Source organism: Rattus norvegicus, chromosome 14 (genome assembly GCF_036323735.1).
Source record: "Rattus norvegicus strain BN/NHsdMcwi chromosome 14, GRCr8, whole genome shotgun sequence".
Taxonomy (NCBI): domain Eukaryota; kingdom Metazoa; phylum Chordata; class Mammalia; order Rodentia; family Muridae; genus Rattus; species Rattus norvegicus.
Window position 1 is genome coordinate 71,025,868 of NC_086032.1, and position 27,415 is coordinate 71,053,282.

Consider the following 27,415-nt stretch of genomic DNA (forward strand, 5'->3'; position numbering starts at 1 on the left):
TGACTGCAGTTGTACCAACATCCCTCACAACGCAGAAAATCCACTTCTAGAAAGGGTTCTGGTGCCACCTAGATGCGGCTCTCGGTTTTGCAACAGCTCAGTGCCACCTACAGCTAAGCAGGCAGTGCGATGCTGATTGTGTATGTTAACATAATAATCTGATGCATTTGCTTTTCAGTAACCACTGCCTTAGCTTGGGCTCTTTAGGAAGCCTTTGATCGTCATCTTGGGCAGGTCTCATGACTTTTCATACATTTTAGAAAAAATCTTGATTCATTCAAAACCTGAATGTAAAATACAAATACTCATCTATGGGCCAAACCTCTTTGACACTGCCCAGCTGGTTACATTAAGGATTGGGATGGAGGTTCAGCACGTGAGTTCCTCCTGAGCCACTTCCCTCTGACCTTTCCATTTGGCAGGAGAGGTGTAGTCTTCCAGGAATGACCACTTTTGATCTCTGTGGTCCCCGGAGTCTCGTAGGGCTGCTGAAGTGGGAATAGGGAAACTTTCTGGGGAAGGTGGCACATGAGCGATGCTTTCCTTTCACCTTGTGGCAAGATGGGGATATCCTGCTTGTACGGAGCTGATTTTTCTAAGGATTCCATCTTGACATTCTCCACCAAGGAGGGCATCATTAGTGAGCACCCATAGTTCCTTTGGGCCCTGTCAGTGGACTTCTCATCACCCCACTTTCAGAGAAGGGTGTCTGACTTCAGCAGACACTTAGTGAAGCCCCTCCACTGCCGCCTCCTCCTCTCCCTTCTGCTTCCTCATGGGCTACAGAGCCCTTTTCTGAATCTTAGAAAGATAGGTTCCTTCATCGTCTCCTCAAAGATGTAGAGAACTGCAGAACAGACTTTTCCTGCTGGCACGAAAGGCTCCAGGGGACCTCTCACCTCCAGAAAGGTAGAGGCCAAGACACTGGGAGTTTATGTGGTCTCGGATGTGTACCTCCAGAGACATAGAATGTTCTTCCAAACACTGTACTCTCTACCCTAGTGCGGTATCAGACACCTGTAGGTTCTGTGATACCCCAGCAAGGAGCGAGCTGGCAGGCTGTCTCTCCTGCCGCCATTCTATTTTCATCTATCTCACTTCACACCCATTGCAACTGAGGGACAGCAAACATGTTTCTAATGTCGGTTGCAGTGTGGTCCAGTCACGTGACAATGTTCAGGCATGTGGACTGGAGTCTTCTAGACTTGAAAGGGGGTTCTGGTCAATGCTTTTCTTCCCTCAGGGACAATCTCTTTAAAAAGACAAACAGGTTTCCACTCATGCCCTCTTTCTTCCTGATTCAGACGTGGTGCAGAAGCAGCTGTAGTAGCTCTTCTTCTACTATGAAGAAAACTCCAAAAATAACTTCACAGATGTCAGCTCTGATGCTGTGGAAGATCTCAGTCAACAAATACCCAGTCGTGTGATAAAATTCTAATCTCTACTAGTTTATCCACGGTTTTTCAAGGTTTGGTAGATATGAGAACAAATAAGTGAAATAGCCAATTGCCTATTTGCAAAATTAGAGTACAATCCATAGGGGTATTGAAAGAAAGAACCTTTAATAAGATACAGTATGCCTTAATTTGGCTTTATTCCTATGAAAGACACCATGTCCATAGCAACTTTTATAAAGGAAACATTTAATTGGGGCTGGCTTACAGTTCAGAGGTTTAGTTCATTGTCACCATGACAGCAAGCATGGTGGCGTGATGGCAGACATGGTGCTGGAGGAGCTGAGAGTTCTACATCTGGATCTGCAAGCAGTAGGAAGAGACAGTGAGCTTCTGTGACCTCAAAGCCCACCCTCAGTGACATACTTCCTCCAACAAGGCCACACCCACTTTAACAAGGTCACCCCTCCTAATAGTACCTCTCCTTATGAACCTATGGGGGCCATTTTTATTCAAACCTTAAAACTTAAAACCTTTAAAGCTAAAAACTATCTAATAAATTTTAGACCCACGAGAAAGATAAATTGATCTTTCTATTCAATTCTGTGAACCATTTGAATTTGGTGAACTGTATCTTACCCAACAATAGCCTCAGCCTTGCTAATTGTCTACTCTTTTTGTTATTTCTCATTAACAGTTCCAACATCAGTAAATGACAGAGACATAGGTCCTAGACTTGAGTCAGTATGTCCATCTGTATGGTGGTTTGAATGAGAATGACCCCCTTTACTTTTTAAACCCGTGTTCAGTTTGATTGATGTTTTCAAGTTCGGAGAAGGATAAAGAAGGAAAGATGATTGCATATTTTTGGCCTTGGGAACTGAGTCAGTTACAGAAGTAAGGAACATCGAAAGGGGAACAGGTTTAGAAGAAGACAGTACTCTTTAAGGTTGGGAACTTGCCTGAATAAAGAGGACCATAGCACAGCTGGGTACGTGGATCAGAAGAATGGTGTAGCTTAGAAATATAGCAGTCATTAATGCCGAGGGAGAGAAGATGTCATCAGCCTAGGTTCTGAGTAGGATGAGGTGAGGACTCTCAACAGGAAAGCAAAAGGTAAAGGGAACCAAGAAAGAGGGAGTGGGAGGAGAAAGGCAGGACATCAGAAGAAGGTTGTGTCTTGAATTACACAGGTAGTCTGAAATTGCAGTAGTTGTATCTTGTAGAAGTTGTATCACTTAGTCTGTTTAGGTCCTATCACAAAGTGAGGCTTCGAACTTCAGTTAATTAAGATAGGAAAATTTCCATGGAAGCCTGTGTTCAGGCAAACTTCTGAGGCTCTGTGCTATCAGGGATCAGAAATCAAGGAATATTTCCATTCTTCACATTCTAGCTAAGTTTCTCCTATGCCCCCCTCCTGTGTGTGCATGAGCATGTGTATGTATGTGTGTGTTGTGCTGGCTTGACACTGCCAATCTTCCTCACAGAAATCACTCTCCTGACAAAATACTTGATCCAGAAGTACACTGTAGCCTGAGTGGCATTATTGAGAGTTGAGGTGTGTGGGCATTACGTTCTCACTGCTGTGTTCAAATACCTAATATTAACAAGAAACAACTTAAGGGAAAAGGTTAAATTTCAGGTCATGGTTCGAAGGGCTACAGCTCATCAAGGTGGAGAAGGTGTTCCAATGGGACCATGGGAAGATGGATACATTATGTCTGTAGTCAGAAAGAGAGAAAACATGAAACCGGGCTAAGCCAAGAAACATGATGGTGCAGCTATGCCCAGTGTCCCGCCTCCTGCAGCTAGACCCCACTTCAAGGCCCATCTCCACCTGCGAAGCAAGGGTTCAAACACTAAAGCATTAAGGGAACATTGTGTTTTCAAACCACAACCTAGTAGAGTTGCTATATTGTTCTTTTGTACGCTCCCTAGAGAATTTAATTAGGAGCAATGATTTGTATTTTACTTTTCTGGTGGGTTTGAAAATGTTATTGGGCTTTGTTGATGCTCACTTACAATTCATATAGAAATAATCACATTTGAGATGGTGGCCTTGTGATCTAGATGAAATCCATGCAGATAATGACATTTTGTGTAATGTGGTTTGTGTTTTGATGGCCTTCAAAGGTCTTATGATGTAAAGCTTTTATAATTATGACTCCTTGGTTATTTAAACTTTTACTTTTTAAAGTGCATTTGTTCTGTTTCAAATGCCTTGTTCAATGTCAAAATGTGTTCATTTGTGGGGGAAGAATGCCAGTTGATAGTTCTATTAAAAGAATAAGAATATGGTACTGGGAAGAAAGACTTGAACTATAAATGCCTAGATATTCAACACTGCAATATCAATTGTGCAATAAGAGATTTCAGAAATGTTCTAAGTTACTTTATGGTGGGATGTATAGTTTAGAGATGCAAAGAATAAATGTTTACATCGATTTATGGTGAATGTCACAGAATTTCATAGGAAAGAAAGGCAGTTTGATATTTAAACAGGATTCTAGCAACAGCATCTGTGCAGAAACATATTGACATTGTGCTCTGTACACTCGAGGATAATATCAAATATTCTTCCCTATCGAATTACAGGAGCTCTAAAATGTCATTGGATAGTCACTCAGAAGATTTTTTTTATATAAAAGGTTTAACATCAGTCATTTAAGTATTCACAAAAATGATGAATTTCTCTGGATATATTTTATATTTAAAAACCCTTACTACAAATGTTTATATTTTAAAATGTGTTTATTAATTATTTGAGAATTTCATAAAATATATTTTGATGGCAATTCACCCCCAAATCCTCCCTTTAACTCTTCACAGATCTACCTCCACCTCCCTACCCCCCAAATTTTATGGCCTCTTGTTTGGGGTTGGGGAGTTTTGGTTTGTTTTAAATAATCTGTTCACACCAATTTGTGCTTTCCACATAATTCTGAGTGTGGGGACATCCACTGGAGCATGGTGGACCTACAAGGAGTTACACCCTTCGAGAAAACTGACTCTTCCTTCCCCAGAAGCCTGTAGCTCCTCAGTTAGGGCTGAGGGCTCATGAACCCTTTCCTACTTCCTACTTGCATGCTCGAATGCTGACAGGCTTGATTCAGTGAAGGTGGCCGTACACAGTGTGAGCGCAGCAGCCCTGGCATGTCCAGAAAGCAGTATTTTAGCTTGCTCCAGTTCTCTAGACACACACACACACACACACGTCTTCAGTGACAGTCCCTACACCTTTGGGGGGGTCTCTGATACGGATGTCTCATTATGGCTAGGCCTGCACCTTAAGAGGGGCTATGATACAGATGTCTCCCTAGGGCTGAGCACTTCTCTGTGACACCTCAACAAGTGTGACTTTCTTCATCAGCCAGTATCCACTGCACAAAGAAACTTCTTCTATGGTGAGTTATATAAATCTACAGGTAGAGAGATGTTCATCTAGGGTGCAGTTTGATTCTGTATCCATTTAGTAGAATAATAGTAGTAGGTTCACCCTCAGGACCTGTAAGCTTCTCCACCACACACTGTTGGGCCAGATTTGCCGTCCCAGTCAAATCTCTCCTCCTGTCCATCTTCAATTCTATTGAAACTAATTTCCCCCAAAACATCCACACCATTATGTCAGCGGGAAAATCTTTTATTTATGCTGTATTGAAAGACATCTCAAGAATCAAGATGTTTACTGTAGTTATAGTGCCAAAGAAAAAGTATCTTTTTCAAAAATGTGATCTTATGTGTCTTGCTTTATCAAATACCCAACTTCTCTGGAGGAAAGTCCTATAATTCTCAACTTTAGACACATGGGCAAATTAGAATGTTCCAGTAATATAACTATAATTCTATATTTTGGTTGTTCCAATATTTGTTCTTCAAATACACTGTCTAAAATAACTAAAATAAATATACTATAAAAGCACTAGTGAATAGATTGGCTTGCTGCTAGATTCAGATAACCAGAGAAAATTATTTTATTCTTTCCAATGCTTGTCTTCACTGTAATACTATGCTAAGCATTACAGTTTAAAGTAATATGTGTTCAAGTTAATACCTGAAAATCTGTATGCATGAATAACCCAGAATCTATTCTTCTCATCACTGGGTCTTAGATGTGGGCCTGAATTAAAGGGGAAAGAAAATGTGATTCAGAGGTCCACTACCTGCGTCTTCTAAATGGGGCATGTCACTGGGAGTTCTGGGACAGAGGAAAGAGGAAGAATAAGAAATCATTCTTATTACAGTGCCCATACAACTCAGGGAGAAGTGAGGCAGACAATCAGGCTTCGGCTGGGATGGGGAAAGATGTATGTTGAAAACCAGGGAGTCTCAGGTAGAAAAATAACTGTGTCATTTATATTTGGAGATCTGAGAGACAATCACCTTTCAGATGTCCTTCCACTACATCTGCAGAAATCATTTCTACAAGCCTTGTTATGAAAAGCACCAACTCAAGACACCAGAGAACAAGGCTATCGTACTTCTTACGAGTATAAGAGCTTTGCCAGCACGTCTGTATGTGCACTACAGGCATGACTGGTGCCCACAGGGTCAGAATAGGAAATCCTATCCAGTGGGACTGGAGTTACAGATGAGCCACCACATGAGTGTTGAGAATTAGACCCAGGTCCTCTGCAAGAGTGACACGTGTGCATAACTGCTGAGGTGACCCTCCAACCCCAAGACTATCCTATTTTAATTTGTTGATTTTGCTGAATCAGCCTCGCTGATGAAAATCGTAAACACTAAATATTTTTATTGCGCTGGAGCATGTCAAAGATAAAAATATCTTGTAAAATAAAGGTATGCAACTGTTTCCTTTGGTTTTCTTCTCAACAGACTTCCTTATACTGTATGCGTTGTACGTAACAACAGACTACAAATACAAACACTTGTGTCTCAATTTCTCTGAAAGCCTGGGATTGCTTTCAGATTTATCACCTTGGAGGAGGAAAAGAAATGGAAGTAAGGAGGAGAACAAAGAAAGTAATTTATACTGTTTAAGTTTTTTATTCACATACAGGTATGCATGGCTGTGATTTCAAGTGTGTGCATGTATGTGGAGACCAGACATCGACATTAATGGGCTCTTTCCTTAATTGCTTTGCACCTTACTCACTGAGGCAGTGCCTCTCAATTGAACCCAGAGTTTGATGACAAAGTCTACATAACCTGCTTTCTGTCTCTGGCTTTCTAGGTAGAATTACAGACGGGGCCCTATGCCTGTTGTCTTAGTTAAGGCTATGATTGCTGTAATGAAACACCGTAACCAAAACAACTCCCAGGGGCCAGGGTTTACTTGGTGTATGCTTCCATATCACTGGTTATCATCAAAGAAAGTCAGGACAGGAACTCAAACAGGGAATGGACTGGCTCATTGGCCGGTTTTATGTCAACTTTGACACAGTCAGAGTCATCAGACAGGATGGAGCTTCAGTTGAGGAAGTACCACCATAAGATCCAGCTGTACAGAATCTTCTTAATTAGTGATCAATAAATGCCAGAGGGCCCAGCCCATGGATGGTGGGGCCATCGTGGGTTCTAGAAGAAAGCAGACTGAGCAAGCGATGTGAAGCGCTCCTCCATGGCCTCTGCATCGGGTCTTGCCTCCAGATTCCTGCCCCGCTTGAGTTCTTGTCTTGACTTCCTTTGATGATGAACAGCAAGATAGGGAAGTATAAGCTAAATAAATCCTCCTGTCCCCAGCTTGCTTTTCAGTCGTGTTTTATTCCATCAATAGAAACTCTAGCTCAGACAAGGTGGTCATCATAGTAGAGTATTACTATAACAGACCTGACCATGTCCAGGGAATGACTGTGGAAGGCCTTAGGAGCTTTGGGCTAGAAAAGCCATTGAGTGTTGAGAACTCAGTGGGTGCAGGATTGTGATGTTTCAGAGGGAAGTTTAAAGACCCTTATCTGGGCCATTTGCTGTTTTGAATTGAGATTCTCTTGTCCTAGTCAGCTAGGTCAGGAGAGTCAGCCATAATTAACAAGAGACGGGCAACATTCAAGTGAAACCTTTGTTGCATTACTGGGACAATTGATGCTGGTTAGCTAGAGCTTAGAAATTGGCAATGATCAAGAAGAGACTAGCATCTCTGAGGTAAAATTTGAGAAATGTTTCCTCAGGGTCAGCACATACAAGCTGTCCTAGAAGTCGAACTTAGTAGTTTAAGAGTCACCCAGTTGATACCAGTTTTGAAGCTATAAAGGCATCATGGAGAGTAGCTAAGGCATGACTCTGGGAGAGGTCAGGGGAGGAAACTGGTAAAGGCGCAGCCTCAGTGGCAGTGGAATACCCAGGATTGAAGGGTCATGCAGAGAACTTGAGTCTTGGCAGCATGAAGAGATGCCAGTACCACAGGATGACCGCCAAGAGCAGCAGCAACAGCGCAGTGCAGCCTGCAGGTGGAGCCTAGATGATGAGCTGGTGTAGTGCACAGGGTGGAGATGGAGAAGTGACCCAAGCCCTTTAGAGGAGTCTAGATTGTAAGTAGATCCCCAACATTGGACAGTTGGAGTTTGGTTTTGCTTTGACTGTGCCTGATTTTCCTTCTTAAAATAAGAAAGTATTTGATTTGTTTTTTTATTATTATTAATTTACTCATGCCCACAGTTGAGAGACTTTGAAATTTTAAAGAGATTGGCAGGGCTGGAGAGATGACTCAGTCATTCAGAGCACTGAATGCTTTTCCAGAGGTCCTAAGTTCAATTCCCAGCAATCGAATGGTGGATCACAGTCATCTGAAATGGTATCTGATGCCCTCTTCTGGTGTGTCTGAAGACAGCAACAGTCTACTCAGATATATAAAAATAATCTTAAAAAAAGAGAGAGATTGGCTATATTAAAGGGGCTGAAATTATTATTAATCATTATTTTACTTATTCACTTTACATTCTGCTCATTGCCCCACTCCTGGTCACCCTCTCCCACAATGCTGTGCCCATCCCACCTCCCCTTCTCCTCTGAGGGAGTGAGTGCTCCCCTGGGTATCCCCCAACCATGGCACATCAAGTATCTGTGAAGCTAGGTGAATCCTCCCCACTGAGGCCAGACAAAGCAGCCCAGCTAGAAGAACATCTATCACATACAAGCAACAGTTTTTGGGATAACCCCCGCTTCAGTTGTTTGGGACCAACCTGAAGACCAAGCTGCACATCTGCTACATATGTGCAGGGAGGCTATGTCTAGCCAATATACGTTCTTTGGTTGATGGGAACCCCAAGGGTCCAGGTAAGTTGATTCTGTTGATCTTATTGTGGAGTTTTTAACCTCTTAGGGGCTGCAATCCTTCCCCTATTCTTCTGTAAGAGTCTCCAAGCTCCATCCACTGTTTGACTGTGGGTCTGCATCTGTCTGAGTAAGCTGATGGGTAGACTCCCTTGGGGACAATCATACTACACTCGGTCTGCAAATATAACAGTATCATTAATAATGTCAGGAATTGGTACTTGCCCATGGGATGGGTCTCAAGATGGGCCAGTTATTAGTGGCCATTCCTTCAGTTTCTGCTCTATCACCTGTCCCTGCATTTCTTGTAGACAGGAACTTTTGAGTCAAAAGTTCTGTGGGTGGGTTGGTAAGGAACTGAAATTTTAATGTGTTTGAACTTGTAAAGACTAAGATGTTTAAAGCTGTTTTAATAAGAGATCTGAGGGATGAATAAGAAAAAGGTTATGGCTTAATAGCTCTGTGTTTGTGTGTCAAGTTAACAAGGGGTCAGTTGTACTGGTTGGTTTTATGTCAACGTGACACAAGCTAGAGTCATCAGACAAGAAGGAGCCTCATATAAGGCATTTTCTTGATTAGTGATTAATGGGGAGGACCCAGCCCATTGTAAGTGGGGTCATCCCTGGCCTGGTGGTCCTGGGTTCTATAAGAAAGCAGGCTGAACAAGCCATGTAAGGCAAATCAGTAAGCAGCACTCCTCCTTGGCCTCTGCATCAGCTCCAGCCTCCAGATTTTTGCCCTGCTTGAGTTCCTGTCCTGACTTCCTTTGGTGATGAACAGTCATGTATGGAAGTGTAAATTGAATAAACCTTTTGGCTCCTCGCTTGCTTTTTGATCATGATTTTTTTTTTCATTTCAACAACAGAAACCCTAAGACACTTGTTCAGTCAGCTTTCTTATGCAACCCAGAACCAACAGCCCAGGGGTACCACCCACAATAGGGTGGATCCTCCCGCATTAATCACTAATTAAGAAAATGCCCTAGAGTCTTGCCTACAGCCTGATCTGATACAAGTATTTTCTCAACTGAGGCTCCCTCCTCTTGATGATGCTTGCTTGTGCCAACTTGACATAAAACTATCCATACACCCACTTGGAATTGAAGTGAGAGGTAGGCATCCAGACTCACACTCTCATCACACTTGCCCAAGAGCCCTTTATCCACTGAGCCATCACCTCTCACATTTTTAAATACAATTTCCCTAGGCAAGATGCAATTGGTATTTGGATCAGTTTTATGATCCATCGATGGTTTAGAAATGCACACATCAGAAGAAGTTGATAAATGAAGTGGACCATAGGTTTAGGAACTACAATGAAAATACATTTAATAGAGTGCATACCCTACTTTCTCAACGCTGTCATCTGGCAGAGTTTCCTGGTGGTTAATGAACAACCACTGTACAACATTACCAGAAAGCAAACAATGCCAATTACCAGTACAGCTAAGCCATAATTACCATGCAAATGATTTTAATAATGTAATAGATGCAATATCTGGTCATTCTAGAGCAGAAAAAAATCACAATTTTAATTATGATTAGTCCATTTTCAAAGAGTAAATCATATGAACATGATAATGAATTCAAGCTAATATGAGATTTGGTTTTGCTTAGAGTCAAAAAGAATGGTCTGCTTCTGAAATTACGCTCCCATTATAAATTAAAAACCATACTTGCCTCAATCTCTATCAGAAATAAAATGATTTAGATTAAAAATACTGAGAACAAGGGAGTTGGAGAGATAGCTCAGTGGTTAAGAGCACTTGACTGCTTTTTCAGAGGTCCCTGGTTGTCCTGGAACCCTTTTTGTAGACCAGGCTGGCCTTGAACTCACAAAGATCCACCTGCCTCTGCTTCCTGTGTGCTGGGCCCCTGAGTTCAATTCTTAGCAACCATATGGTGACTTGCAACCATTCGTAATGGGGTCTGATGATCTTTTCTGGTGTGCATGAAGACAGAGCATTCGTTTACATAAAATACATGAATAAAAAAATCTTCCTAAAAAAAAGAAAATGATGGAAACTAAATGATATAAAGATACGATTTAGGTCTTGAGAGCAGAGTCAGTGGTTGAAGACAGATTGGAAATAGACACCTTTGATTCCCAGAGCAGCCCAAATGACCCTGAGCATGAAATAATGCTAAAAACCTAAGAGATAGAGGGGAGCCAAGAGAAAGGACATCGCTGACGCGTTTCCTCTTTGGTCCCACTTCCCTCCTCATTCTCCTCCCTTACCCCAGCTTGAATCTCCATCACCACCTACTTGATCTGCTTTAGCATCGAGCAAGTCAGTGTCCTTCTTTTTCTTTCCTTTTCCCTGTTCATACCCCTCCCCATTCTGCCACACCACAAGTAGACTGGTGGCTCTTCCCATACACTGCCAACTTTCCTCTCCTTCTCCCCTCTAGGTAGAATTCCCAGGAGCTCCTTCCACCAGAACCTGCCTCCTCCTCTGCCTTCTGTGCAGCCTCAGGGCAAACAGGACATTCGAATTCAACCCCTACAGGAGTTGACCACAGCAGGAGCACAGCCTGGACCATTTCTGTACTGATTTTCCCCATCCTTTTTTAAGCCAAGTTTTCATCAGCTTCTCCATTCAATCATCCATCCACTCAGTGTCCCTCCAACAAATTCCCCTTTCTCTGACTTCAAAACAACTCGCTTTATTGGCTATCCAAACCCAGGCATTTCCCCTAAGGAATGAAAGCTAGCTCTAGCCTTATGTGGAAACCACCCTGGGTATCTGGTGAATGGGGACTGTTTCTGATGAGCCTCCCTTTTTGAGTTTTAAGAATCTCCTTCTAGGATAGAGGGTTTTGATTAGGAGAAAGTGCTATATGGTAACTAGCATGCTGGGATTCCACTTCTTTCATGCTCATAGGACTTTTTTAGATTTTTTCCTATGTTCTCATAAATCATTTTGTTCTCTACATGTTTACGGAAACTTAACAAACTGCTTCCAAATTTATGGATGCAGAATATTTCATGATATCTCTAAATAGTATTCTTCATCTCTGCTGCTGGGATTCCTTTTATCCTACTACTACTAATTCTCACTTGCCATTATTAGTAATACTAATAACCACTGCTAGAAGCTTTTATTGGTCTTCACAAAGGTTTGTTTTAACGTTTGTTTCTTTTTTGTTTCCTCTTTAGTTCAGTTCTGCTTTTTATCACTGCCTTCTCTTATTTTAAGCTTACTCCACCAGTCTTTTTAAGAAAAGTTTTGGAATTTTAGATGTTTTTGTATTAAGATCATGAATTTAAAAAGTATTGTGATAGCTGAATTCTATTAGCAATTATTTGTGGTGTTACTCAGCGTGATACTTCTTAAATTTCATTTTAATATCCTCTTGGGATATACATTGGTAATTAAAGCTATTAATTTCTTAAGTTGTGAAACTAGGGAGATTCTTTTTAGCATCTCAATTTAGTTTGTCAGACAACTTGGTCAACAGTGTGTTTGTTTTCAGACTATTGCTCCCACCTGTTCTGTGCTCATTGTCTTTTCTCTAAGACATTGATTTTTTCTCTAAAAAGTAAATCAGAATTCCATTATGCCTACTGTAAATTATTAAAATGGAGAAGGGGGTGTGTCCAGAGGGGATAAAGAGAAGAGTGAGGTAAGGAATAATGACCAAATAAGTATGACCAAATACATTATATAAAGTTCTCAATAATAAAAATATTATGGTAAAAAAACACATTTTCTAATTTCTTTAAAATATTCACTTCGTTAAAATTTATCATTTTTGAAAAGAATGTTTCAATGTCTCCTTGAAATTCTTTAAGTGTTTGTTTACACAAGTACTAGATACCAGTACAAACCCAGAGCTATTTTAGTTTCTTATTAATTTTACATAGTAACTCCTTTCACACCCAACATTGCTTGTACTGCTATAAAGAGCTAATGTTTGACTGATACTAATAATTCATTGCTAACGGTAATAATTAGGCTGACAGGAAAATTGCTATCATGGTTCTGGCTCACAGGGCTTAGTTCTGATTTGAATGTTGAATATCCTCTATAGGTCTCATGTTTGGACACTTGTCCTCCAGCTGAGGACACTGAGAAAGTTCTGGAACCTTTAGAAGATGGACCCTTTCTAGAAGTAATGGGTCACTAGGAGGGAGGCCTTAAGGTCTTATTGCACAATCCTAACTCCAGTTCATAGAGTGCAAATGCAATGTGACCAGCCAGCCTCTAGCTCACGTCACCATGCCTTCCCAGACACAAAAAAATGATCCCCAAAACAGTAAGCCAAAGCAAGACCTTTCTTTCTCAACTTTCTTAAGTCATGCTTTGTTGCCATAGTGTAAAAGTTACTAATGAAGGCTTGCCTGGAAAATCACTTGTTTCTAGAATCCAGGTGGGTGGCTAGGCCCATGAGTTGGGCATCTCAATTTATGTGAAGGGAGAAAGTGTAGATTCTGACCTATAATTTTAATCCTTGCCTACACACTCTGGCCAAATACATCACCTTCTCTCACTGACAAGGCTTTGTTGATGGACATGTCTTCATTGGCTATGGACCACTCTAGGTGCTCCTGAGAGATCTCATTCACTGCATTCTCTCCTGATGAATTGCAGCTCCTGTCCACCCCCAGTTCATCCTTCTCAAGCTCTCCTAACCAGGATAAGGACATAGTCTAATGCCTGGGGCCTCTACAACCACAAAGACACTTGAGCTTAATCTCAACTCTGAAATAGAGACCACCACAAGGCCTGGTTAGGTGTGTGTGTGTGTGTGTGTGTGTGGTGTGTGGTTTTGTGTGTATCTATGTGTGTGTGGTGTGGTTTTGTGTGTATCTATGTGTGTGTGAGTGTGTGTGTGTGTGGTGTGTGGTTTTGTGTGTATCTATGTGTGTGTGTGAGTGTGGTTTTGTGTGTATCTATGTGTGTGTGTGTGTGAGTGTGTATGTGTATGTGTGTGTGGTGTGGTTTTGTGTGTATCTATGTGTGTTTGTGTGTGTGAGTGTGTGTATGTGTGTGTGCGTGTTGCTTCTATGATGTGAAGGAAGTATACCTTTTTTAATTCTGGAGTCATGCCTAGCTGAGGAATGCCAGGAATCCATGACCTGCCCTGCTTGCGACTCTACTTTTCATGAGTGGGAATTTCAAACCCTACAGACATTGCTGAGAAATTAAATAAACCTCCAGAATTAGACACACCGAGATGGGGAGAATGTGGGTAGCCAGAGATGATATGGATAGCAGTAAATCCTCACTGAGGACCTGGGGGAAAAGAATAAATAATGACTATTTTTCCAGAAAATGTCCCCTGTTTTTCTGAATGTCCACCTCTTCAGAGAACAGAATGGTAACAAGCTTGAAAATGGAGCAACACCTTTAAAACCTAACGTGCATTAGAATTTTTCAAAAATCTAAAAACAGAGCTTTCTATGTGCTGATAACACTAAGAATACATATACTATATGTCTTATGTCTTCTGTTGCCCAGAAACTCTTACATATATCTGTGTTTTTACACTTTATTTGAAGGACTCAGATTTTAGCATAATTCAGACACAGACTCCCAAGGCAGCATAGCTCTCCTTCCCACCAAGCCCATGACTATCACTAGATGGCAGCATGCGACAGCGTATAAGGACGCTGACCATCTCAGCAGTCCAAAGCTCCAACAATAGCAACCTGTCGGAGGTGATGAACACAAAGGAGATTCAGCCTTTTTTTGGTTTCACTTGAAAAGAAAATTAGTCTTGTGCGTGGGGGTCGGGGGGGTCTGAGATAAAGTCTCGTGTATCACAGTTGGCCTTGAATTCCTTTTTAAAAATGTATTTATTTGTATTTCTATGCATTGGTATTTTGCCTGCATGTCTGTCTGTCCGTCTGTGTGAAGGTTTCAGATCCCCTGGAACTGGAGTTGCATATGGCTGTGATCTACCATGTGGGTGCTGGGAATTGAATCCAGGTCCTCGGGAAGTAGAGATGATGCTCTTTTTCTTTTTCTTTTTTTCTTTTTTTTTTTAGATATATTTCTTCACTTACATTTCAAATGTTACTCCTTTTCCTGTCTCCTGTCCATAAGCCCCCATCCCCCTTCCCCTAACCACTGAGCCATCTCTTGAATTCTTTCTGTAGCCAAGGATGACCTTGAGTTCCTGATCCTCCTGTCTTCATTTCCTGAGTGCTGGGATTACAGCATCCCTTTATTTCCATACGAAAAACCAAGATTTTAGCTAGAGGGGAATCTTACCCAAGTAGCTAAGAAAAAGTCATGGGTAGCAAATTTACGTTGTCACTTTACAACAAGGGAGTGGATCTATTATATTTTGCTTGAAGATGTATGTTTATTTAAAAAAAAACTGTCCATGCTTAAATTAAAACTGCTTCATTCAAAAACAAATTAAAGAGGCAAAAAACAAATTAAAGAGAATGCCATTTGCCCACTGCAGAAAGTAATTCTGTGGAAGATGTTAACTCTATTTAATCAGAATCCCAGCAGGAGTTTTGTAAAGATTCACAAAACACAAGAGATTCAACAGACAGAACATGTAAAGATTCACAAAATATCCAAAACCCAAATTAAAAAAAACAACCAAAGTTGTATGATTTTCTTGATATTTAGTATCTGCCACTAATAACTATTATTTTCTATTTATCTTGATTTTTAAACATACTTTAAAGCTACCCACAACCAAGACAATGTGATATGGCTGCAAAGACAGAGGCATCAAGGTAGGAGAGTAGGGAGTTTAGACAAAGATAAAAACATATATGGTTCATGAACTTTGCTGGAAAAAGAAAATGCCAAGATTTTGGAAATAGCTATTTTTTACCTGCATTTAAAAAAAAGATTTATTTATTTACTATATATAAGTACACTGTAGCTGTCTTCAGATGCACCAGAAGAGAGCATCAGATCCCATTACAGATGGTTGTGAGCCACCATGTGGTTGCTGGGATTTGAACTCAGGACCTCTGGAAGAACAGTCAGTGTTCTTAACTGCTGAGCCATCTCTCCAGCCATCTTACCTGCATTTTTAGTTCATAACATACAATAAAAGTAGCTCCTACTTTGTGAGACCGAAAGACAAGACTGTAACTACAAAACATGTCAACAGTTTTTAAGCTTTCTATAAAAAGAGTCTTTAATGTTTTTTTTTTCTAAGAAAGCATTACAAGGGTTCTTATAGCCTTGAAGCTAGTCAAAGATTTCTCAGGTTAGAACACAAAAGATACACTATGAAACAAAAATGGACTTGTGTGACTTTCATCAAAATGTAATACTTGTTCTTTAAAGACATCATAAAATATATATTATATCTATTTTATGATATATATCATAATATATATATTTTATATATAATATATATATACATTATATAAAATATTATATATATATTTAGACAAGCCAACATGGGTTTTGGCTCAGCGAGGTAAACTGCTTGCCTCACACTTGTGAGAACCAGAGTTTGGATCGGCACCACCCACATAAGCACTGGGTGAGTGAGACAACCGTATGTAACCTCATAACTAGGGAGGTAAGGACTGGATCCCACCGCAAGCTGGTTGGCTAAACTAACCAAATGGGTGAGTTCTGGTTTCAAGTGAGAGACTTTGCCTTAATATGTCAGATAGACAGAACACCCTACTTCACCACTGGCTTATATATGCATATGTACACACAACCATGCACACACACACATGAGACCATAAATATGTGAACATACATGCACACATGCAGGTACATCACACACATGCCCATGCACACCAAAAACAGATGATCTACAAACTTGAAAAAAATTCTCAACATATGTAGCTGACTTTTTTTTTCTTCAAAACACAAGAAGACTTCTGTAACTCAACAGCAAAGTGGTAAGTACACATTTAAAATGTGGCCAAAGATTGAAAGACCTTACAGTAAAAATATACGAACAGGCAACTAATTGGCAAAATGTCAATAAAATAAAACGTAACTCTACATCTAATAGAATGGATAAAATTAAATAGGCTTGCAATATTACACAGTGGTGAAGCTGCAAAGCAATATTGCTATGGAGATCAGCTCAGCAGTTTCTCATGAATTTAGACTCCATCTCACTCTTCAGCACAGATACAATAAAAAGAAATTAAAATAAGTTTATATGCCTGAACATTCATAGAATGTTATACATAACAATCAACTGTGTTGTTAGACAAGTGGTTTGTGGTATACATTTTTCTTACAATGGGTACGCACACGTAAATGTACAGTGTATATAAGTGTAAAGAGTCCCTGATGTGTTCTTGGTTGTTTTTGTTGTTAGAATTGGCTGGTACAAGGACTACCAAGTTAGGCAACAAATTCCTAGTGTATGAAACACAGTGGTGGATGAATCTCAAAATTACTATATCGAGGGAAGGAAGCCAGGAATAAAATCTCAGGTCCACTTGAAAACATTCAAATAAACAAGGTGACTTCACAGCGGAACGTTCAGTCTTAGTCAACGGCAGGAGGAAGTAGAGCTGTAGATTCCCGAGATTGCAGATTGGAGACATTAAATGCAAAGCGGCGAGGGAGAATGTTTAAGTGATGGAATCAGAGCGGTGTCATAATCGTGCTGCTTGTTACATAAGCAAGAGTCTCTTACAAAACTATAATAGTAAAACTGCACAAGTCAGTAGGCCTAGCAGAGGGACCAGAGGACGCCAAAGGAAAATCTCATTGTCTCATGGTGTGGATGCTCTCTACCATGTGCCTTCGATACAAGATGACTGTGTGCTTGCTTCTGGTTGCCCTGGACTGCCGTGCTTCACGTATACGGATGTTAATACAGACACAGAGATATCTGTCTTATGACCAACTTCACCCTTTAATCGTTTTTAATCAATAAACAATCTGCAGTTTGTGCACTTGCTTTCTTTCCGACATCATGGCTACTTTAAGTGTGCAAATGTGCCAGTGTGAGATTTTACACACACACACACACACACACACACGTTTCTTTTTTTAAACTTTGCCTGACTTGCAAAAATTATAGCAATAATCAAACTTATCAGGCATGAACATAACACAGCAGACATAGAGACTGCAATGTCTAACTGCTCAAATATTCTTAATTCCAACAGCATGACTTCTACAGAGATGAAAAGATAGAAAGATTGAACTAAGTGTACAACAGGGAGGCTGACCTTGGGAAGGTCCAGAAATGAACCCCGCACAATAGGAATAAAGAACGAGTGCACATGCAGAAGTCTGGGGGATAAAGCTACAGATACGAAGCTATGTATCTCTTCATACTGATAGGTGAGTCAGACTAGGCAAAACTGGGGCTGCAGAGAAATGAGAGAAAAGTGTAGCAGACCTTATGGAGACCTGGGAAATGTGACAGAAGAGAGAGGCTGGGACTGCTCTGGATCAGCTTTGGTCAGAAGACGACGACAACCTATGGTGGTCCTGGTCACTCTGCAGTTCACTGAGTCTCATATGAAAGGCCTGATTCTGCCTTCTTCCTTTACATATAGGCACTTGAACATTCTGGAGGGAGGGAGGTGGGAGGGAGGTGGGAGGGAGGGAGAGAGGGAGGGAAGGAGGGAGATGATTGAGTTTGTACCCTCAGTTATTTGGTTATCTTAGCCACTTTCTCTCAGATATAAATAACAGCATCAACAACCACTACCATATGTTTCACATGACTTTCTGCAATGGTTAACAAAGTGTCCATCTGGCCACTGTGCCCAAATGTTCCATCAAACATTATCCCATTATGTTTCCATGAAGCGGCTTTCTGGACGAGATTAATATTTGTATTAATAGAGTATGGATACAGTAGTTGCCGTCTGTAACATGACTGAACCTCACCCACTCGGCTGGAGATCAGTCTGATCTGAACAGAATTGTGCCAGCAGATGGCCTTTGAACATTGGCTTCCAATCTGGTAGACTATACTGTATTTGGCCTACACAGTTGTGGCTACTAATCCGTCATAGGCATTCCACAAAAGAAACTAAATAGATCAATGACTGATTAAACAGGCAGGCAGGCATGCAGGCAGGGATATGATATCTGTAATCATAGACATTGATATCTATAGATCTATGATGCTGTTTTCCTGGAGAACTCTCTGTAATGCACTGCTGCTGTTTGAATGTGTACTCCCAGAATCTGAGTACTGGAAATGTAATCCCTAATGTGACTGAGTTGGGAAGTGATGTGTAATGAAAGGAACCTAAACCATGAGGGCTGGCTGTAGTTTCTTGGACAGATCCATGTCAGCATAAACTGTCTCACAAGGCTGAGCTTTGCCACTGGTGTGGCACAAAAGTCCTTGCTAGAAGCTAGCACTGTCATCGAAGGCTACTCAATCTCCAGAAATATGAGCCAATACATTTCTGCTCTTTTAAATTACCCAGCCCAAGGTATTCTGTTATAGTAGCATAAAATGTACTAGGACACAGACTTAATGGAAAGGTGTTCACTTATACTACCCAGGAAATGGATCATAGACACTATTCATACTAATCAATTCCTACTGTCTATTTAGTCTTCTTTCCCTTGGAAAGGGCATACATTTATGCAATCTCTCCTTCATTTCTTTTTACTAGCTATCATGTCTAAACTTCTTGATCTATACAGGCTCCCAGGTTCTTTATGATAGATCATCAAGAAACCTAAAAGAGTTACGCAGTGGTAAGTTAAGCTTACCAATTTATTACTCAATTTATTATCAGTCGTTTTTAGGCTTACTAGTAAACAAGAATTAATTTATTCTTGTTCTGGTTTGCTTCTCTGTCACTATGATAAAACATTTTGATCAAAAGCAGCTCGGGGAAGAAAGGGTTTATTTCAGTTTTCAGGTTACAGTCAACTATTGAGGGAAGCCAGGGGAGGGTCTCAAGCAAGAACTGGAGGCAGGAACTGAAACAGAGCATCATGGGATACCGCTTACCAGATTGCTCCTAGGCACTCCCTGCTAGCTTTTCTACACAGCCAGGCCCACCTTGCCTAGGAATGGTGCCGCTCACAGTGGCCTGGGCCCGCCCCCACATCAGTCATTAATGAAGAGAACACTCCCACAGACATGCCCACAGGCCAAGGTAACAGAGGCAAGTCTTCCACTTTACATTTCTTCTTCCCGGGTATGTCAAGATGACAACCAAGATTAGCCATCAGAAGTCATGACCAGGAACTAGTTTATCCTGAAACTTACCCACTGATGGATCTTTCAGTGAGTTATTTCCACAGTACAGGGCTTGTAACATAGCGTAATGACTACAAAGTGGATTTGAGAATGCTGTGCGGTCTGATGGAATCGAGATGACTAATTGTGTATTGTCAAGAGCAATAATAGAGAAGCTGATGCAATTGGCAACTCACCCACACACTGCCAAAAACAGCCCGTGCCTGTTATAGATTCATGACGTCACACTGGCCACATTCTCTCCATTCTGAGTTGCTGGGGTCTTTTCTATGATCCAGTTCCTTGGCAGGTCCATACTTTCTGGCAAACTGTTCCTTATAATTGTGTTTAAGGGGCATTGGCAAGAGGATAGATAGATAGATAGATAGATAGATAGATAGATAGATAGATAGATAGATAGATAGATAGATAGATATGGATATATATATATGGATATATAATATATATTCTCTTCTCCTCTCTCTCTCTCTCTCTCTCTCTCTCTCTCTCTCTCTCTCTCTCTCTCTCCTTGTATCTCTGGTTATATAGGCTCTTGTGTTGTGGGGAGGTGTCTCCAGACACTAAGAAACAATATAGGTAGCCCATTTAATGTGCTCTATCTGTTGTGAAATAGTTGCTAGAGTTATTTAAATTCCTCCATTTGCACTTGTCTGCCTCGGCTCTTCTCTGAATAGGAATCTGCCTTAGTTTGAGTCTATTGTTGTGACAGACCATGGCCAAAAGCAACCTGAGGAGGAAAAGGTTTATCTTAACTTCCAGACAGTAGAGAAGTCAGAGACTCTGAAGTCGGGAGCAGGAGCTAAAGTAGAGGCCAAGGGCAGATGCTACTTACTGGCTTGCCCAGCCTGCTTTCTTATAAAACCATGATCACTTGTGTGACAGAGAGAGAGAGAGAGAGAGAGAGAGAGAGAGAGAGAGAGAGAGAGAGAGAGAGAGAGAGAGAAAAGAGGAGGAGGGAAGGGAAGGGAGGAAGGAAGGAAGGAAAAGAAAAGAAAAGAAAAGAAAAGAAAAGAAAAGAAAAGAAAAGAAAAGGAAAGGAAAGGAAAGGAAAGGAAAGAAAAGTAGGATAAAAACTAATCCACCCAGGATCCCTCCAAGACCTACAAACAATTTCTAACTAAAGAGAGATGTATTGTTACTGCCAGTATCCATCCGTCCTGTTTGGTCAGCACTGGGTATCACCAATAGCTAAAGACTGACACCATAAATACTGATCTAGACAGTCTGGGTCATTCTTACAACATCGACTCTTCATAATATATCTTGTGGAAAATTGCTAGTAAAATAAGAGGCAGACATGTTTTATAGTAAGATATACCTTGTACCTATCAATAATTACTTCTTAAATCCTACAATGTTTAAGTCCCCTCTCTTCCCCTTTACCGTGTGTGTGTGTGTGTGTGTGTGTGTGTGTGTGTGTGTGTGTGTGTGTGTCTGCTCCAGCCTATTTGTGATTCTATAACAAAATACTACAATCTGGGTAATTTATCAGCAGTGCACAGTTATGTATCACACTTCTGGAGGTCTGGAGGGCAGGACGGCAGGACAGTCAAGGCCAAGGTGACAGTGAAGCAGTGTCTTTGAGGGCAGCCATCTACATCCTCCAGAAGAAGCAGATGTTCTGTCCTCCTATGAAAAAACAGAATGGCAGGAAAATGACTCTTTTTAACCCAGGCCTTGTATTAGGAAAGGGGGCTGATCACCTACCACTGACGAACCACTTTTAATGTCATTGAATGGGGATTATCTTTCAATATGAGCTGTGAAGGAGACACAAGCATGTATAACTCTTACACATGTAGACACATGCACTATTTATTCCCCCACGACAATATTGTACCTTAGATGATACATAGCCAGGTTTAACAATAATGGTTATTGGCTAACATTAGTATGTGTCCTCGATGATAGATGACTTTGCAGTGGCTGATTCCATCTATAATACCATGAGATATGGGCTTTTGTCTCCAACAGATAGGGCAAGGAATGATAGTACTGGAGGAGGTGAGGTCAGAGCTGGTAGGAGCAGGGCAAGAGTGTTTAATCCACCTTTTCTAACTCCTGCATTCCCAGTGCTTGCCCCATTGTCCACATTCTCTAGAGCCAGAAGCAGGTTTTGGCACAGTGTTGGATAGCTGGCCGGCTGCAATTTCTAAATGGAAAAATGTTCTTTGGGCTCTTGGCATTGGTGTCTTACATCTCCCATGTCAGAAACCCACACTGGAAACCCACTGATTGACGGGAACTGTGCTCCGATTTCTCTTTGGTAATTCTCCTCTTTAAAGGAAGGGGACTCTGATACCTACGGGGATGTTTTCTGTGTTCTCTTGGCAGATTGTGTTTAATGTTTAAATACTGAGACTTGGCCTTTCTGGGACTATTTCTGAGTTGGCTGGAAACTTGCCCTGGTTCTTACCTCTGCTTCACTATTCTCTGTTCTTGTTCAGTGGAGATAGGTAGGCATGAAGGTTTGAGGTCAGGGACTATGTATTCCTTATTGTGTCCCTGATCCTCACTGCTCCTACCTAACTCATAAGGCAGTAATAAATATGTTTTGAGGGCTGGCCAAACAGCTTGTCAAGAAATGGTACTTGTCACCGACCTTGACAACTCAAGCTCAATCCTTGGGTCTCTCATGGTAGAAAGAGAGAAACGACTCCCAAAAGTTGAAAAGTTGCCCCCCGCGAGCTCCACACCCGTGCCATGACATGCTCTCTCTAACACATACCATAAATAAATAAGTAAATAGAGTTAAAATTTAAATAAATAGTTCGAATATGGGAATATGAGTGGTTGAAGAATTATTCTAGTTTATTTTCTCTGTTTCTGTGATAAAGCCTTCTGATCAAAAGCAATTTAGGGGAAGAAAGAATTTATTTGACTTACACTTTCAGGTCAGAATCTATCACTGAAAGAAGTCAGGGCAGAAATCCAATCAGGACCTGAAGCAGAAACCATGCAGAAATGCTGCTTACTAGTTGGCTTCCAGGGTCACTCTCGGGTACCTTTTTTATATAGCTTAGACCTGTCTTCCCAGGGATGGTATTATCCACAGTAGGCTGGACCCTCCTGTATCAGTTAGCAATCCAGAAAATGTTTTCACAGACATGCCCACAGGCCAATCTGATGGAGGCAATTTCTCAGTTGGGGTTCCCTCCTACAAGGTATATCATGTTGACAACTGAAGTTGGGCATCATCGGAATGGTACTCTGCAGTAATTTTTTTCTCCTGAAATGCTTATTTTAGACTATTTTTTACTCTTTATCTGTATTTTATTATATTATCCACATATGATATATTTCATCCACTCATGCAATTCAGTGGTTTATGGTAAATCCATAGTCACTCAACTATCGGAACACTCGACATTAGATTTTCAGGAACCTCTGAGACACTCTGTGCCAGATGAGAAGTGAATGCTGTTTAACGCCCTTTTCTAAATCTGATAACCATGTGCTGTAATTTCCACAGTGTGCTTCTCCCAGGCTAACAACCCTCATATCCAGTGCATGGCCCCTGACCATGGCCTCTCTTTACACTTACAAACAACAAACTCTTATTAGAATAGCTTGTTCACTATTTCCAGGTATTCACTAAGCACCCGCAAGATGCTAGACTCTGGCACCTCTGTGAAAAACAAGGAGGCAAGAAGGCCCCCTCCTCAGATGCCTTACATTCTAGTTGTAGAAAGGAGGCAAGAATGAAGGAATCGAACTAGCAAAATAGGAACAATTACCAACTGTTTCTGTGTTCAGTACAAAGCTAAACACAGAAAAGGAGCATGGTGTTAGAGTACTCTCGTGCAGCCCCTTCTCTGCTGGGTGGCAGGGAAGTCCTGGTGGCCAGTGGAAGCAGCTGGTCCTAGTACCAGGAAATGGACACAGGAAAGCTCCTGTTCTGCTTCCTTTCTCATTGTCATTCGGTACAGGACCCCAGCTCATAGATTGGAGCCATCCACACATTTAGAGAGTGGGTATTGTCATTTCAACTAAACCAGTGTAGAATCTCTCTCACTTACGCTGCTAGGGGTTTATGCCCTATGTGATTCAAGATCCTGTCACAATGGCAAACCAGTCATGAATATATGTTGTTGGTCAGGGGATTCCAGAGAGACACCCATATGGTCTATTGTAAATGCAAGACAAACAGATGCCAGAGGTGCCCTACCCTCCAACTCAGAATGGTGAAAGAGGACACATGTGTCATTTATACCTCTTTCCTGTCTTCCTCTTCTAAGGAAAGGAAGGAGGGAGGAAAAGACTGTTTCTTCCGTAGGAAAGAAATACCTTAAAAGTGGAGTTCAGAAAGATCATCTCAAAGTGGAAAATCTCAGAGCTGGACAGATGACTCTCACTGCAGTCACAACACTCAGGAGATGGAGACAGGATCATGGTTCAAGGCTGGCTTTAGCTACATGAGACACTTTCTCAATCAATCAATCAAAAACTGGAGATATCCAGGGATGGTAGCTTTTCCATTGCATGCACATGAAGGGATGCAGGAAACATCAATTATAGAAAGATCATGGAGTACAGAAGGGGGAAGTCAAGTGGGCCAAGCTGGGAAAGCTAAGTGGGCCATGTGTTTGATGGGAAATTGGATGGGAACAATGGAAGCAAGGAAGAGGCAGCCAGGCTGTAGAGGGTCTTAGATGCAAGCCAAGTTTGTGGACTATTTGGTCAGAACTTGGAAGGCAGTCAATGTTTTTGTAAAAGGAAGGGAACATAATTGCTGCAATGCGTTAAGAAGATTAAATGTACATCAGAGTACAGAATTTATTATCTAGAGAGATTCTGGAAGCATGAAGATTAGTTGGAGGCTCCCATTGGAACTGAGCATAGAAACAACCTTAATTAGTGTCACTGTGCTGGGAGGCAAATGACATCTGTGTGGTGCCTTATAGCTTTCAGAGTTCATGCTGTATCACTTATCTGGTTGAGCACAGCACTTATAGAAAGTAAGCAGCCCAGTGATAAACACACTGTAAGACAGTTTGCACTTGGTAAATGTTAATTGAATAAACACAAGGCTGACTCCAGAGGGTTTGGTGACTCCACATAAGAGGCTTAAGTGTGGAGTCAAGAGTGAATCATCACCTTTAGTACTGAGAATAATTTACTCACTTAGCAAATATTCAAAAAGATTTACTGTAGTTCAGGAGCTATTCCAGGTGCTGCCACTGTGATGGGTGGGGAGACCATGATGAACAAAATCTTGATCCTCAGGGAGTTTTTATACTAAGGAGAAGAGATGACTGATGAATGCATTCAAATGTTAAGACTCGTGCAGTAAAGGGAAACCAAATCATAGGATGTGAGCAAGGATTCATTCAGAAATTTATTTGCATAGTGTCATAATTACATCTCCAGTTGCTGTGATAAAAATATTCCTGTAAAAAGCAACTTAAAGGAGAAGGAGTTTATTTGGGCATATAGTTCAAGGGCTCACAGTTCAAGAGTACAGTCCATCAGGGCAGGAAATCACAGCGGCAGGAGCATGAGGCTTCTGGTCTTTGCATCCACAGTCAGAAAGCAGAGAGCAATAAACACTTGGGCTCCGCTCAGGCTCCCTCTTTTGTACAGTCCAGAGTCCGACCCCAGAGAATGGTATCCCAACCCCGCAGAGAGTGTCTTCCCACCTCGGTGAATCTAATACAAATAATCCCCACAGCCACACCCAGAGGTAGGTCTCCCAGAAGATTCTAAATCTCATCAAGTTGGCCATTGGGATTATCCACCAATAATGATAATAATGTGTGTGCCTGGAATCTTTTTTTCCAGGAGTGACTACTCCAAAGAGGTTGGAAGAAAATAATGCAAGGACTACAGAAATTTCCAGAAGAAGAGTGAGTGTTTAGAGCAGACAAAACAGCCAATGGAAGCCCTACTAAGGTTCCTCTCTGGTGAGTGCAAAAAGTTAGGCTGTGTAGACTGGGTTCAGCCACAAGGGAATATGACAGGAAATGTGCAGAAAAACTGCCAAAGACCAAGTTCTGAAGGCTGTGGTGAGTTTTGTAAGGGACTTGAACTCTGGGTGGGGACTGTCCAGGGATGGGTGAGGTAGATATGTAACAGTCAGAGAAAAAACATCTAGGAATCTAGTGAGAACAGACAATGACTTAGCTAAATATGAATTGACAGAGAAAGATAGAAAATGGCCAGGTTTCAAATACATGATAAGATGAAGTTTTTAGGGAACTTTTACTCAGTTTGATGTGTGTGATGGTTTAAATAAGAAAGTCCCCAGAGGCTCATATATTTGAATGCTTGTTCATAGGGAGTGGCGCTTCTTGACAAGGGTTTTAGGAAGTGTGCCCTTGTTAGAGTAGATGCAGCCTTGTTGGAGGAAGTATGCCTCTGGGGTGAGCTTTGGAATTTCAAATGCTCACGCCAGGCCCAGTGTCTCTCTCACCTGCTGCTTCTGGATCTGATACAGAGCTCTCCGTACTCTCCAGCACCATGTCTGCCTACATGCTGCCACGCTTCCTGCCATGACAAAGGGCTACATGTCTGAATGATAAGCAAGCCACAATTAAACGCTTTATTTTCTAAGAGTTTCTGTGACCGTGTGTCTCTTCACAGCAATAAACACTGGAACTAAAACATTGTAGAATATAATAAAAAGAGAAATCAAGGATGCTTCTGATGTTTGTGCTGTGGGCAGATGGGTGGGTGACAGAACCCTGAGGAAAAGAGTGGCAGGCCAAAGAATTCCAGACCCCTGCTTAGGAAGTTTACCTGTGCTGAGCCTGATAAGCATCATGTGATATTGTGAAGGAAGGACAGACAGGAATGTGGAGGTAAGAGGAGAAGTCAGGCTTAGGCACATAAAATTCATATGGTTTCACCATCACTAAAAATAAAAAGCCAAACAACCTGAAGGGTCTAAGAAGTAAGCATTCTTCCCAAGCCCGAGAACCTGAGTTTGATCCCTAGGACCCATGTGATGAAAGGTGAAAACCAACTTGTCCTTGGACCTCCAAATACACACACACACAAAGAGAGAGAGAGAGAGAGAGAGAGAGAGAGAGAGAGAGAGAGAGAACTCCAAACATTAAAAGTTTTCCACTGAACAATTTTAAATGAGGGGATATTATACCATCTCCACAGGTTTCATTGCTATGAAGAGACCCCATAACCACAGAAATTCTTATAAAAGAAAATATTTATTTAGGGCCGGCTTACAGTTTCAAAGGTTTAGTCCATTATCATCACGGTGGGAAACATGGCAGCGTGCAGGCAGACATGGTGCTGGAGGAGCCCTACAACTTGATCCAAGTCAGCAGAAGGAACATTGGGTCACTGGATGTAGCTTGAGCACTTATGAGAATTCAATGCCTGGCTCCAAGTGACACACTTCTTCCAATAAGGCCACACCTACTCCAATAAAGCCACACCTCCTAGAAGTGTCACTCTCTATGGGTCAAACATTCAAACACAAGAGTCTCTGGGGGCCACACCTATGCAAATCACCACAGCAGCAATTGCAAAGTTGAGGCAGGAAAATTCTCTAACCCAGGAGTTTGAGGCGAGCCTTGCAGTTTAACATAGCAAAACTAAGTGTCTTAATAGAAAAGACAAAATAAGCCAAAACAACAACCAGAGGGAGAGAGAGAGAGAGAGAGATAGAGATAGAGAGAGAGA

The 27,415-nt window shown here is 41.4% G+C and overlaps 1 long non-coding RNA gene across 2 annotated transcripts; it reads right to left on the reverse strand.

The window, feature by feature from the left end:
• Nucleotides 1-1,626: 1,626 nt before the first annotated feature.
• LOC120096622 (uncharacterized) lies at nucleotides 1,627-27,415 on the reverse strand. Of its 2 annotated transcripts, none has more exons than XR_010057532.1 (4): nucleotides 26,957-27,415; nucleotides 19,948-21,400; nucleotides 17,936-18,108; nucleotides 1,627-1,757 (listed from the first exon to the last, which is right to left on the reverse strand). It is a non-coding gene; the product is annotated as an uncharacterized LOC120096622 (long non-coding RNA). The 2 variants fall into 2 exon arrangements; XR_005493295.2 differs by having other exon boundaries at nucleotides 19,781-21,400; nucleotides 26,957-27,414.